This window comes from Acipenser ruthenus, chromosome 34, assembly GCF_902713425.1.
Source record: "Acipenser ruthenus chromosome 34, fAciRut3.2 maternal haplotype, whole genome shotgun sequence".
Lineage (NCBI taxonomy): Eukaryota > Metazoa > Chordata > Actinopteri > Acipenseriformes > Acipenseridae > Acipenser > Acipenser ruthenus.
The window spans coordinates 7,010,566-7,026,284 of NC_081222.1; positions in this window are offsets into that span (position 1 = coordinate 7,010,566).

A 15,719-nucleotide genomic window follows, 5' to 3' on the forward strand; every position below is an offset into this window, starting at 1 on the left:
TTTAAAAAATACAAATATAATGAAAATACATATTTCAATTACATCTATTTTCAATACTGCCCATCTCAGGCTACATCAAGCCAGCAGCCTTTTTCATAAATCAACAGCACAGGTTGTAAAGGGCCCTGAAGCAGACTAAAACAAGAAAAATCATTACACTGGCGGATTTGAGATGTGGTTGAGGACTCAGTCAACGACAATTATTCAAATCAAACTAAATCGGAGCTCCAACTAAACAAGGAACACACCCTAATGAGTCCTCAATCTCACCTCTAATAGACTTCAGATATCGAGCATCTGGCACGTATTCTATTAGCTAATCTTGTAGCTAAGAAAGAAAGGAACTGGATTTTCAATTTACAGGCTAAACAATCACACCACAGAGCCTGACGGGTGCCGGGCTAAGAATGCACCTGCAGAGGTGACACATCTGAGCTCTAATTATTATATGCAGATATTCACCACTCAGCCATATGCTACAGTCAGGGCTGGCCTTAGGCTGTGCGGGGCCCACAACATCAAATGAATGCTACAGTAGCAACCACATTTTAAAGTTAGTATATAGGTGCATCATTTAATCATATGCACCTACATATACTAACATTAAGATACAGTAAATAATATTAATGACATTAAAATGTTACTGAATACTTGTTTCAGTTTGTTTGTTAGACTTTATCATTTTATAATTCACAACTTCAGAGCACTCAGAATTCCAGTGTACTTCAAACATATTATGTATTAACTGTTTTTAAAATGACCATGACAAAGACATTTTTCTAAAATTACAAAGGCATTTTTCTAATGCTAGTGGCAGCAAAGTCATTTTAACAACTTGGTCATTCATGACATTATCCCCCACGTTACCCATTGTCTTCCCGACGATGTAATTAGTTTAACTACTCACAGTATCTCTGGGGTAGTTTACCTAGACATTCCCGTTGAGACCTCCGCAGTGGAGCTTCCCCCTCATGGGGTAGTTCTACTGGATCTTCATTTTTCAGGTCCTTGGGCAATGGCAGGCTCAGGTACAAGAGATCTAATTAGAACTGGTTGCCCCACAGGCCGGCACATATTCCTTCCCCACTCCATAAGAGGCCTAATGGAATCTGGGTGGGGGCATGCTGGTGTGTGAGGTTCTACTGGAAATGAGGGGCAAGCTCTTAAATTATTACGATGTATTGTCTGTTCCGGGCCATCTTGGCCCTCTGGCCTTATCCTATAAACTGGACTATCAGGTCTCAAACACATTACTACAACAAAAGGAATCGGTCTCCAAATGAGGTGCCAGTTTCCCATGCGTCCTACGGCGAAAATTACGCAACAGTACTCGCTCACCTGGCAACAACGTGATCTGCTTACTTCTACGGTTGTAACAAGTCTCATCTTTCTCCCTCTGTTTTTGTGACCGGTTTGCTACTACATCATAGGCTCGCAGGAGGGTCTGGTGGTGGACTTGGACCCACCCTTCTAGGTCACGTGGTTCTACAATGGGAATTGTTCCCATTACCAGATCCACCGAAAGCTGTGCGTGTTGCCCAAAAAGAACAAAAAACGGGGTTAGTCCAGTGGTACTGTGAATTGTATTATTGTATGCATGTATTAGCTCCGGGAGTTTCTCTGCCCACCTCTGTTGTTCATCCTCACCCAACGTACCCAACAGCGTAAGCAAAGTTCTATTCATAAGTTCACAAGCCCCGTACCCTTGAGGGTGATACGGGGTCGTGCGGCTGTTTGTACATCCATAGATCCTACATAATTGGGCCATAACCTCAGACTCAAAATTTGCTCCTCTATCTGAATGGATACGTTCCAGGCAACCAAAAGGTTGAATCAAGTGTTGCCACAAAGCCTTGACTGTAGTCTGAGCCATCTGATCTCTAGTTGGCACTGCCCATGCAAATTTAGAGAATAGGTCAACCATTACTAAGATGTAAGGATATGTATCAGTAGGTCGACCTAATGCTAAATAATCAACTGCAGCGACTTCTAGGGGGAATGAACTTACTACAGACTGAAGGGGGGCTCTTACCTCCGGTCCCGCTTTACTGCACACACACCGGAAGCACTCAGCTGTCCACCTCTTAGCGTCTTCCCCAATCCGGGGCCAGAAGAAGGTCCTCCGCAGGATGGACAAGGTCTTTGCTCCTCCAAGGTGGCCTGCTGCACTATGATACTTCTCCCAGACCCTGTGTGTCTGCTCCCTAGGCACCACGATCTGGTGGTGCTCTACCTCAGAGTTGGGTTCAAACTTATGTCTGACCAACATCCCATCCCGGCACTGTAAGAGATCCCATTCCTGTAAAAGACGGTGAATGGTATACGAAAGAGTCTTACGTACACAGACCTCTGGGCTCACTCCATGTTCAAGGTATTGAAGAATCTTCTGTATATCAGGGTCTTGTTGTTGCCATAGCTTCCAGCAACCTGGAACTGCCCCTAGCCCATCTAAGCTGGCATCCGTATATAATGGAAAGGGAGCAAGAAAATCTGCATATGCCAAGATAGGAGCACTCACCAAGGCAATCTTCAACTGGACAAAGGCGGATTGACACTGATCAGTCCAGGTTACAGGCGACGTCTTATTTCCCAAGGTGGCAGTTCCAGTCAACAGGGCATGTAAGGGAGCAGCAATTTTCGAAAAAGCTGGAATAAACCGTCGATAATAGCCTGCAAAGCCCAAGAAAGAACGCACCTGTCGGACAGTCGTTGGAGGGGGCCAATCCTGGACTGTTGCAATCTTCTCTGGGTCAGTTGCTACGCCCTTCTGGCTAACCACATGACCGAAGTAACGCACCTCCTTCTGGAAGAGTTTACATTTTTGTGGCTGCAGCTTTGGACCATGCCTCTAATTTCAGAAAAACCTGCTCAAGGTGAGAAATATGTGTATAGAAATCAGGTGAATATATACTAATGTCATCAAGATAGATTAAGAGAGAGTCATTTACCTGTTCTCCCATGGAAACGCTCCATAAGCCGCTGGAAGGTCGCAGGGGCATTACACAGTCCAAAAGGCATTCTCTCGAACTCATATAATCCTAAGGGGGTAGTAAAGGAAGTTTTCTCTCCATCACGGGGGTCTACCTCCACCTGCCAATACCCACTGGCCAGGTCGAGGGTAGAAAACCACTCGGCCTCCTTCAGGCTTGTCAAAAATTCCTCAATGCGGGGCAATGGATCCCACCTCAGCCACTGACTCATTGTGTGACCCTGAGCAAGTCACTTAACCTCCTTGTGATCCGTCTTTCGGGTGAGACGTAGTTGTAAGTGACTCTGCAGCTGATGCATAGTTCACACACCCTAGTCTCTGTAAGTCGCCTTGGATAAATCCAACGCAACCAACTAGAAGTCTTAGTATGCAAGAGAGAAAAACAAAAAAAAGAAAATCAATCTCAATCTCACGAGTCTCTGTCCCGGTTCTGTTGATAGCTGAGAAAAGGTCCAACTCGTTACACCCGTGCCTACAGAGGGCTCTAGAAAGAATAGTCCATGTTCAGTGCAGCTCACTCTAGTCTCCAGGAACGCTCACGGATTCTCCCGTGCAGCAATAACAATTCCAGCTGCAGCAACTCTGAACCAGGCGCACACTCTAGCCCCAGAAAATCAGTCTTCAGCACAACGTGTAGCACAGATTTCAGTCCCTACACAGATTTACTGCATAGTCAAACAAAAAAAAAGGAAGAAAGAAAACACAGTCTTGGCTTATTCCAAGCAATTCCACCCGGTTTATCATGGGAGGGGGTATAACAGTCACAACATGAGCACCAATACGGCTCTTTTTATTATTGTACTTCCCTGTGTGCTGCCTGAGTCGCGTCTCCCTCAATCTTCGTACTCTTTCATCCACGAAATGTTGTTCTTTCCTTTCTACAGCTCTGCTCCCATGCTCTTGTCCACCAGCTCCCCTACTTAATCCATTAATATTGGGTCGATCTTGCGGGTCTATATTCCTCCTCCCTTGTCACCGTTCATTCACTTTTCTCTCTCCCCCGTTTGTGAGTCAAAGCACTCTTTTTATTGTCTGTGAGGGATAGATTAGGGCAGGTGAAAACACCGGAGATGATTAACTGTGGGAGTCGGGAGTCAGGGATCCCAAACTGGTTTCAGGTGTGGTGTTCAAGCATGTTAATTAACAATTAGTGAATACAACAAAAACAAACCACACAGTGATAAAAAAAAGAAACTTCACACACAATAATTATAACAATAAAAATCAAACACATCATAATAATAAAAATTAAACACATTAATAATAACTGTGAATATATAAAAAATATTTAGTGCACACAATAATAATAACATCTGCTCCACCCCCACCATTTTAACAACTTGGTCATTCATGACAATTTGTGGTGGAGTGTCCCGCCCCTATGTATTATTATTTGTATTTTTGTTTACGGCGCGGGTAAAAGCGCCGCGTCTTTTATTATTTTATATTTAAAAACCCCGTGAGGATGCATGGCTGATCAGCTACTGATTATTTAACTAGCTGACAGTCATGCATCCTTACCAAACGCGTGCAGACTCTGGCCGAGGGATAATAAGATAATTACCAACTAGTTAATCCCTCGGCCAGAGTATATAAACCTGCAGCTCTCTGCACTTGAGGTTGGGTGTACAGAGGAGAGTACGGGGAGCGGAGAGAGCGAGCAACATTCGAAAAACAATTGCTTAAACGTGCTGGATTGTCCAGCACGACACTTACTTGTTTGTTTGTTTATTCGTTTGGCCTTCGTGCCCTTTTGTTTTGTGTTTTGTTGGTTTGTTTAAATATTTTGTTTGTTAATAAATACGCTGAGTGCTACTGCACTCAGCTTCACCCGCCCATCCCTTGTTTTGGTTTCTACTTCCTGGTCCGTGACGTCACCACTGCTAGCCAGACTGTCACACAATTACACTGCGATTACCTTACACTAATTCACACATGCTTTCAAAACATGCTAATATAAAATATTCAAAGTGTAATGAAAAACCAAAAACTTTAAAGAAAGCTTAACCCTGTCACACATGGAATAATGCCTGGAGCTCTATTTGTGAACGTACTGTTTTGTAACACTTTGCTGTTTGTACACTATATTCTGAAACGGCTCAGATTTATTTATTTTATTAATGTGCTAACATTTCATTTATATGCTAATGGCTTGCAACCTCAACTGTACTTCCGCTCATCGGAAACTGCATGCTTCCCATGTACTTCAGAATCACAAGAGATGCAATTAATGGACCACCAGTCTCTGAGGCTGACCGCATGCTTCCCATGTACTTCACAATCACGTGAGATGGCCGACTGTCACCTTGCTATTCTACTAGTCGATGATTACCCCTACAGCAAACTTTTTTTCTCTGCCTTTATCATAGGTTCCAGTTTTCCCTTTTCTAACTCTCCTCTGCCTGATGTTCTTTTTTCACCCTCATTTCTATTCCCCCTGTCCTCTCCAGCTCCTATGTTCTCTCTCTCCTTTCTTTTGATAACTCCCTTGTTCTCCACCATTCTCTCTCTCTCTCTCTCTCTCTCTCTCTCTCTCTCTCTCTCTCTCTCTCTCTAACTTTTGGAATTCCAAAGTACCTCAGGGACCTCATTATGCCACTAATTCGAAATAAATAAAACACAACCGCGGCCTGCAAAATAAGAGATCTATAAAAATAACTCAGCGTAATGAGGTTTTCGCCCGCTGCCTCTCAACAAATCTATTACAAACACAAACTGCTGCTTCGGCCCAGCAACAAACAGATGCTTTTTTTCATTAAAGATATTACTGGATTTCTCTGCTCCCCCCGCCTACCCCCCACTCCCAGGGGGCCTCAAAAAATTAAGTTTAGATTTCACAATGGAGTTCTTTTCTTTGTCTTTTTCTGCATTTTTTTAAAAAAGGTAATTCCAATACAAATTTCAGTGTCTGAGACTGGAAGGCAGATCCTGAGTGCTGGAAACTGAAGTCCCCTATCCTAACACTGGCATTACTGCCTGTAAATACAATACATGATGTTTCCCAGATGATTTCCCCTAATTGCTTTCTTATATGTAATTAAGCACAGGCGCTGTGAAGTTTGAACTCATATATGACAGAACAAAACTATTCAACAAAATTATACTGAAGCTGACATTTTTTTACCCAGCAAATTTAAAAAAATGCTAGTCCAAAGTTGTTGTTTTTTATTATTTATTTTTTATTTTTTGGTGAAACATTTTAATAGCTGTATTTAAAAATAGCTTTCAAAACTCCAAAGGTCTCCTTTTCAGGTGAGAAGTGGAAACTGAAGGTATTGTAGATCAATCAAGCCTAAAGAAATTCAATTTTATGTTTTAATTTCCTAGGACCTTTTTAAACCTCAGTTTCATCTGAAGGAGCGACCTTTGCAGTTTTTAAATGCATATTAGCTTATCAAAATGTATTATAAGGCATCTGCATCTTTTCCTCCAGCACAGATCAGAGGGAGGTCATTAAGTAAATAATGTATGACATAACACACATCCAGGCCATTTTATCTGGCCACAACAACAGTGTAGTGTTGTATCTGCTCTGCTTTCCCCGCACTCTTCTTTCCAACATTACTCCTGAACTCAGTTTCCTTTTCTTTCTTTCTTTCTTTCTTTCTTTCTTTCTTTCTTTCTTTCTTTCTTTCTTTTGTTCTTTCTTTCATTTGTTTACAACATTACACGCTACCTTCAAATTAGTAATGTTTTAGCCTTTGCAGGTAATGCTACCTAGGATTTCTTCAGGGTAATACATTGGGATTATACAGTGATTTTTAAAAATGAACCATAAGGGCTTTGTCATCCCCAGATGTTTGTACAGTGAAGCCTGCGTAATAATCACTCCTGTTAATGTCACACTCCGCTTATTATCACCGCACTGTCTCGGTCACAATATAATGGGAGTTTACACATCTCAATATTGCTTTGGGAAAGTTAGCATAAGGTTTACATGTACGTTGCTGTGCAGTGTTGAAACGTGCTGAATATAATGTAACACAGCTACAAAGCACTGTGTATGTTTACAGCGTTGGTATTTTTTATAGTTGTACCAGGTGCAGCCTGTATGCCCTTATCACAGCCTGTATGCCCTTATCACAGCGCTGACACGACATGGCATGGACTTCACAAGGTGCTGGACGGTGTCTCCAGGGAGGGATGTTAACCAATTTCTAGCAATTGGTGCAGAGAGGTAGGCAGAGGATCATGATGACAAATCATTCAAGTTCATACAAAACGTGCTCAATTGGATTGATATCAGGGGATATCCATGGAAGATACCTTTGTCAAACCATTCATGCTAAGTCCTGAAAGCTGCCATCGCCATCAGAATGCAGTAGGATGGACTTAATCCACAGCAATGCTTAAATTCGACACGTTAAAGAAGGTAGCTTGTAGGGACACATGGTATATCAGGAAAACACGCCCCACACCAGGGCGATGCCAAACCCAATCGGGTAGACAGACTAAGATTGTGTAAGATTGTGTAGGGGCTGTTGGATCTCTGTGAGGTTTTCTGTAAGGGAGTGCTGTGGTTTGCAAAGGGTCTGCAGGGTGTTTCTCCAGGTAAAACGCAAGCATTGGAACAGGAGCCCAGCAGGGTCTGTCAAGCTCTTCTGTAGGGGTGTTCAGTTGAGCGAGTGTGTGGCTGCAGTGAGTTCCTGGGTGTGTTGTTCTCTTGCCTCGGGAACCCATGTCTGATGAATGATTTTGCTGTCTCCCTCACCACACTGTGGTAATCCATCAAACATATCACACTGCAGGCCACAGAATCAATTCAAAAAGAGAAAAAATCTAGCTTTACAACATTCAGAATATACATTTGCCTCTCATTGGGGAAAAAAGATATATCTATCTATGGAAATAAATCTATTATGTTACCAAATACATGGTACAATTTACAGTGCAGACCTCCTATCTCTTAAAAGTAAAATGATCTAATTCACGTTGATATTACTAGCACTTAACAAATGTGGATACGGAGAGGATACTTCATGGGCATTCATGGATTATCGTAGGATGGCCTGTGTGTTTGTGTGTGTGTGTAACTGTGTACTAGATATAAGAATTATTAAAAATCAGCTAACAGAAACAAGTAGTCTAGACTGGGTTTACTTTATTTATTTTCTGTCCCACTTTTGTAACAACAATACAAAGCCAGTCATTTTATAAAATCAAGGCTTTTTGTTTTCACTAAACTTATTTTCTTGAAATGTGTTCAGACAGATTTGATATACTATCTGACACCGAAATATGTTTCTACTTATGAGCACTGCTGTATATACTGTACACTGTATTAAATAACCCAACCACTGGTTATTCATCATTTCCCTGGGTTCCTCAGAGACTTTGCTAATATATCATTGCCCTTCACTGGTCGCATCATAGAATTTACCGGGAAGCTGACTTTGTTTCATTATTTTATTTAAATTAATTTCACCATGTGAACCTCTTGGGATTTCACATTGCAAGGTTTGAGAGAGAGAGAGAGAGAGAGAGAGAGAGAGAGAGAGAGAGAGAGAGAGAGAGAGAGAGAGAGAGAGAGAGAGAGAGAGAGAGAGAGAGAGAGGAGGTACAGTGCTTGATAAGGAATGCTCAGGAGAGAGGAGTGATGGGTCTGACAGAACAGTGTTCTACTGCTCTAGAAGAGGCTCTATAAGGAATGCTTAGGAAGGAGTGGTGAGGGGTCTGGCAGAACAGTGTTCTACTGCTCTAGAAGAGACTCTATAAGGAATGCTCAGGAGGGAGGGGTGAGGGGTGATTTCTAGTAGAAATTACCTCTTGAGCCCCAGCACCTCTTCCTTCTGCTCTTCCAGACTGAGAGCAGAGCATGTGAGCGTTCTGAAATCCCGCTCATTGCTCAATCATATTTGAATCCACTCAGCTTCACAGCTTTTACTTCCGCAGTTCACTGCACGCTCCGCTAATTTTAATTCCCCAGTCCGCTCTGCTGCTTTTCATTCTGTGGCCCACTCCTCTGCCTGTCCGCGTCAGAGGCTATTATGAATTTACCTGGCCTTCCAAAAATGATATCTCGCTCTCAGTTGATTGTGGAGTCTCTCACACTTTTCTGTCTTCTAATCAGTAAAGGGAGGGACTCACACACTCTCTATGTCACACTGACACAGAGAGCGACTCCTTCTACTGATTACTGAAATGTATGTCTAAAATTTAAAAGCAATACAGTAATTAAAAACAAGATTAAAATAAGATGCTCAGATATATTGTGAGAAGTGTTGAATTTAAATCAAGGGAAGTAATGTTAAAACTTTACAATGCACTAGTAAGACCTCACCTAGAATATTGTGTTCAGTTCTGGTCACCTCGTTACAAAAAGGATATTGCTGCTTTAGAAAGAGTGCAAAGAAGAGCAACCGGAATTATCACGGGTTTAAAAGGCATGTCGTATGCAGACAGGCTAAAAGAATTGAATCTATTCAGTCTTGAACAAAGAAGACTACGCGGCGATCTGATTCAAACATTCAAAATCCTAAAAGGTATAGACAATGTCGACCCATGGGACTTTTTTGACCTGAAAAAAGAAACAAGGACCAGGGGTCATAAATGGAGATTAGATAAAGGGGCATTCAGAACAGAAAATAGGAGGCACTTTTTTACACTGAGAATTGTGAGGGTCTGGAACCAACTCCCCAGTAATGTTGTTGAAGCTGACACCCTGGGATCCTTCAAGAAGCTGCTTGATGAGATTCTGGGATCAATAAGCTACTAACAACCAAACGAGCAAGATGGGCTGAATGGCCTCCTCTCGTTTGTAAACTTTCTTATGTTCTTATGTTCTTATCTTTATTAATCTCTGCTTTATATGAAACCAAACCACAAAAAACGCAAAATGAAATGTAATTCAATCTGGGATTTTTTAAAAAATTTATTTCGTCATAAGTAACCCTGAGTTAATCCTCAGAAAAAAAGTTTTTGCGAAGTCTCGGTACTGTCGCTACATGCAGGGTAAAGAGGAAAGGAGGGACAGTCTTTACATCACCCCCTCGCTGACTGAAAAAATTCTTGCAAAGATTTACCACACGGGGCTTCACATTAACATTTTTTAAGTGATGTATCCTGACCATCAATGTTATGTGCAGATTTACTTTATTAGGCACTGCTACCACATGCACTGCTCAGGAAATTGCACTGGGGCGGGAGCTGGAGCAAATTGGTTTGGTTCCGCTCCACTCCGCTCACATGCTCTGACTGAGAGGCAAAGGAATGCATCTTAGGTGTGGTCAGGTAGCGTAACACAGGAAATTAATATGAAAGGTTTTTGTGGAAGGATAAATGGTAGTCACCTTGTTGATAAGAGAGACCTGTGCTGGCTATCAGGCGTGGGATCTGCCTGCCAATCACGGCAATGACACAGAGAAGTTGGGTGAAGGTGTGTTGCCTCTCTCTCTCTCTCTGAGTGGTCGGGAGGCGGGTCTTGGGGGGTCGCTCGACCAATAAAAGTGACGCTTTTCTGTTCCTTCACTCTTGCCCTTCTAGGAGAAACAACAGCAGGATCTGGGTTCATAAACCTGGAGTAAAAGCAGGAAAAGACCATCAGTGTCTGGAGCAAGAGAAAGAGGCAGGCAAGCCCGGCTAAAGAAGACAGCTCTGATAATACCACTTAAATTTCACGTCTCCATACGGGGACGTTATTGTAGTTGAGCTGGAGAATCCTGGGCAACCTCGTGAGTGTTAGTAAGGGAACAGCAAAGTATCTCTGAAACCCGAGCCGCACCGGACAGCGGAGGCTTCGGGACGGTGCAAGAAGCAGCACCTTTTGTTTGTAGTTTTGTTACTGTGTTTTATTTTCCTTTTTTCTTTTGCCTTCTGTTTTTGAATATTATTTTGAGACCTGCGTGTGCACCATAACTGGACTGATCAGAGAAACTTACCATCGTTGGTATTTCTATCAATCTGCCATGGAGACGAACTTTACCATTGCTGGTATTGTTCTTCCACGGCGCAACAGTGCCCCCTTGTGCCACCAAATAAAAATTAGACACCGGTGAGGTGGTCTCAGATAAACTTTCTGTCTCCTGTGTATCATAATTATGATAAAAGGCTTTGAAGAATGTTGAGCTAACTAGAGAAGAAATGGTGCATAGTCTAAAGCTTGTTTATTTCACAAACAGTTTAAAAAAATAGCCAACCTACTATAAACATAAGTGACAAGAAGTAACACCTCATCTATTTCAATACAAGAAATGAAATAAAAGCAAACCAAAATATTGTCCGTACAGTTAAGGAATGTGTTGTAATTATATACATTTTTTACACTTATTTGGTTTGTATTGAATTATGCAAAAATATGACCCTTAGGTTCATATTGCTGTAACTTGTTTTAATCAAAGCACATTTTTTAAAGATTTTCAACAACAAATGTTTATACTTCACCTTGGACCAATGATTAAATAAAGAAGTGCTTTTTAAACTGGTAGCTTCCATCTCCTGTGTCTGTTTTTTTAAAGACGTTATATCAAGGTTTGAACACTAGTATTGAAATAAACATCACATGATACAATTATACAGTAACCGAATGGCTTATCAATTACTTAAAGTTCAATTTAAAGTTTATGGCATGTAATCCATTGCCATACCATGGTACCATTCAATATCAGTACTGCACAGACTATCAGGGCCACTGTACTTACTGTATGCAATATTTGTTACAAATCCATTGTGTTGCCATTGCTAGTAATTCTGTGGTCTGTTAGTGAGGTTCTTCAATGTGATATACTGGTTTATAATGGGATCCCAATGGTTATTTTGTTCAGTAAGAATAGAAGAACAATGCAAACATTCAGCATAGAAAGAGTTAAACAATTATAGTCTGTGCACAATGGGCAAGATCAATCATACTGTCGGGCATGAAACTTTCAGAATATATATAACATATTGTAAAATATTAAAATATTCAATTGCCGCCTTCCTAATTCTATTATACTCCTCCGTTTTTTCTAAAGTGGTAGCAATGTGTTTCTTTAGGGTTATAACACAGAAAAACTGCAAGTCTCCTGGAAAGTAAATGTTCAGCAATTTGAAAATCAAACCAAGACACCAAAGCACAGTATAGAAGTGTTGTAAGAATCTCACTTAAATGTTAGAGTTCTTTCCAGAACGCTCTGTTTTAGCTTCTTATGCACCGTGTTGTAGAGGTTTCTTTTAAAATAAAATAAAAACTTTTTATGCTATTTTTTTTTTCTTGCTGCAGTGGCACCAATAATTATTTAGGCAGGTAACTTGAGGCTTAAAATTCTTTATAGTATACAATATAGTATAGACTGCTGCGAATCTTTCATTATGACCTATTGAGCATCCATGACTAATAAACACTCAATAGGGCTACATTTAGAAATACTAAAAGAAACTTAGCACATGTAATGGCAAACTGTAATGGGTCTCCTCCTAGTGGCTAATGACTTAATAACCCTGACATCAGCCTAAGTACTGCAAGACCTTTGCTTGCTCTTTAGTGGAATGGTAAGGCGTACGTCTTTCAACCGTATGGTCTGTGGAGTGCCTTTCCATTCATTCAATGTCCTGAGATGCCAGTTCAATACAGTTGCACCCTATGGGAAGAATCCTGACCCCTGTGGTTGAAACAGGTAATGTAATATCCATGCTCTGCATTATTAGAAGTTATAGCACATATGCTGGCTTGCAAGACATGAGATTCTCTACAGTCTCTCAGGATTGAGTCTGACGATGAAACTCCCTGAGCCTTGGTGGACGCACAGTTGTGCTGACACTCAAAGAGAGAGCTTTGATTAAGCGGGGGAGTTAATAATACTGCCATCAGTATAAGACTAAGTAAGATAATGGATTATAAAAGCCTTCGTTAGCATTCCTTTAAATGAATGTGAGGGGCAATGCTCTAGTTGATTGTAACTAGGGTTAAAAGAAACACTGCTGCAACAAGAGCAAAATACAGCTTGAACTTCAGAAGCAATAATGCTGCTTAGAGAGTAACTTAAACATGCAATAAATTCCAGAAGATCCTTGTTAAACTAATAACCGGCAAAGGAATGTGAAAATATTGGATTCTGCACACCAGATGGCTAATTACAAACTGCGCCGTATGAGAAAACTAAAAAGCATCAACAACCACAAACATCATGTAACGAAATGTAAAGTTTATTTAAGGAATTGAAATAAAAAGAGAGATTCATTTACCCACTTTAAAAAAGAACCTGTGTAGAGAGATGTTTACAACATTAAAATTAATAGCGAGTTCAATCCCTTGCTACACACCACTAATGGCATCTCATTTCAAAAGGGTCACACTTATTTACGAACACATTACATGTTATGCATTTTTTAATGGTGAGTTAATATAGGTAACCTACAGTATTTATACAGTAATATTAATAAATACATTATATACACAAAATGTTAACGTGTCTGTAAACGGTTTAAGAGTTTATTCATTTAAAAGAAAAGAATAAATCCCTTAAGATAAAGTTAAGCGGGTCTGTCTAGCTGGGAAAGAGCATCGCTCTAGCTGGGAAAGAAAATCTTCAGCAAAACCCAGAGAGGGTTAAGTAGTCTTGGAAATGCCTGCCGGCCAACCCCCTACCATCAGCCCTCTATTAGACATGGCAAAATGCAGAGACCGCTTTCATATATTACAGGACACATGTAGGGATTATGAAAATCAAATACTTTTTTTGTGAGAACTAGCCCTTTAACTGCTATTCCACAGTTAAACCCTGTAGTAATTTAGGGGGGGCTGATAAAAATGAGAACATACATTTTTTAAAGATGTGTTATTTGTCAGAGACAGGGCTTTGCATATTAAGTGTCTAATATCTAATTTCTAATTTAGTGCCTGATCCCAGTGGCTATAAATAGAATAATAAACGAGGGGCTGTGTGCATGGAAGTTACGAAGTTTAAAAATGTCTTAGCAAGCAAAGTAAATGCCTTTAAGGACTGATAACCAAGGCTTTAAAAAACTTATTAGCATGAATACTCTCATCACTGGTCCTTCTTTCATTTTGATGCAGATCTTTGGGTTATTAGCCGGTTTTTATTTTTGTTTGTTTAATTTAGGGATTTTGTTACAGTATAGACTGCTGCTTCCTGGTACCTAATCAGTTCATGTGCTGTAGGTCACATCGTCTGTTTGCAGCTAGATCATTGGAGTGAAATTGAAAAGGGGGTTCCAGTGATAATATTGGTACTTTCCATTAAAAGTCCAGAAACCTAATAAATAAAGTAATAGTAAGATGCCCTTTGCAGGTCTTAATTTACCAGCTTGGATTACAGAGTATTACCCTGCAGAAACCCAAGCAGAACAATAAGTAGACCACAGCAACTAGAATAACTGCTGCAGTGCACCTGATACGAAGGCACATTGTCTGGGATTGACAGGGTAACGAAAAAGATTACCAGCACTGTGGATTGGTTCATAATCCTCTCGATGGTAAATCTAGATACCAGTCTATCAACAGCAGCCTCATCCCATTGTAGCTGCCCCTGTGCTAAAACCGCCCGTGAAGGCACAGAATCACAAGGTTGTTGTGGTAGTGCCACATTACTGCATTGGCATTGGAGATTTGGAGACTGTTGTACAGTGAAAACATGCTTAATGGAATCACAGATTAACTGAATCAACTTTGTGTTGTAATAAAAATAACGGTGTTCCATTAAATGTTCAACAAATACAAAATCTACTGCTTTATTAAACCTCTAAGTCAGAGCTGTCTGACCTGAAGAGCCATGCAGACAAGCAAAACATGACAAAAACTGAATAAAAATGTAAGCATTGCAGTCTGTAAAGCCCAATAGATTTAGTTTACTAAAAATAAAAAATCTAATGAAATAGAAACAAAGAAATTCGAGGTACTAAGATTTGTGTGTTTGTTTTGTATATTTGAAGTGCAGCAGTGTGGAGTAGTGCAGGGCAGCAGTGTGGAGTAGTGGTTAGGGCTCTCGACTCTTGACCGGAAGGTCGTGGGGGACACTGCTGCTGTACTCTTGAGTAAGGTACTTTACCTAGATTGCTCCAGTAAAAACCCAACTGTATAAATGGGTAATTGTATGTAAAAAATAATGTAATTTTATGTAAAAATAATGTGATATCTTGTAACAATTGTAAGTTGCCCTGGATAAGGGCGTCTACTAAGAAATAAATATTTGGACATCAAGGGGGAGTTTCTATGTGTGGTTATTTACACGTGAAGTGGCAATGCGTGTGCACGTTAGGGAGAACAGCTCGACAGAATCAGGTTTATGGCCGAAAATAACGGCCACAGAGAGGGATAGGGTAAATCTCATTTACCATGAGCATGGAAACCCCCATTTCACGTGAAAACGTCCACTGCCCCCAATCCAGACAGCCTTGACAGCATACATGGAAGGTGTCTGGCACAGATCTCTATAATCCTACATCTCAGTCGGTTTTCAGCCATGGTGATCTGCAATAGCTGGGTCAAACAGTTTCATTATATACCTCCAGGTTAATTATTTTCTTTTTTCCTTAATTAATAAGTTGTGTGATAAATTAGTTGAAATATTATTCACGATATGCCACCCCACTAATGGACACCTGAAAAACAATTTGGGCAAGAGCAGTAAAACATGTTATTAAACAACCAGGCAAGAGGCATTTATTTATTTATTGCATTATATTGCGCCTTTTATACAAAAGTATTGCAAAGCACTGTACAGTACATAGCAGAAAAAAGTACAAACCACAATACATTTGTATTTACAAATAACAGCTTTATTACATTAACTTAACA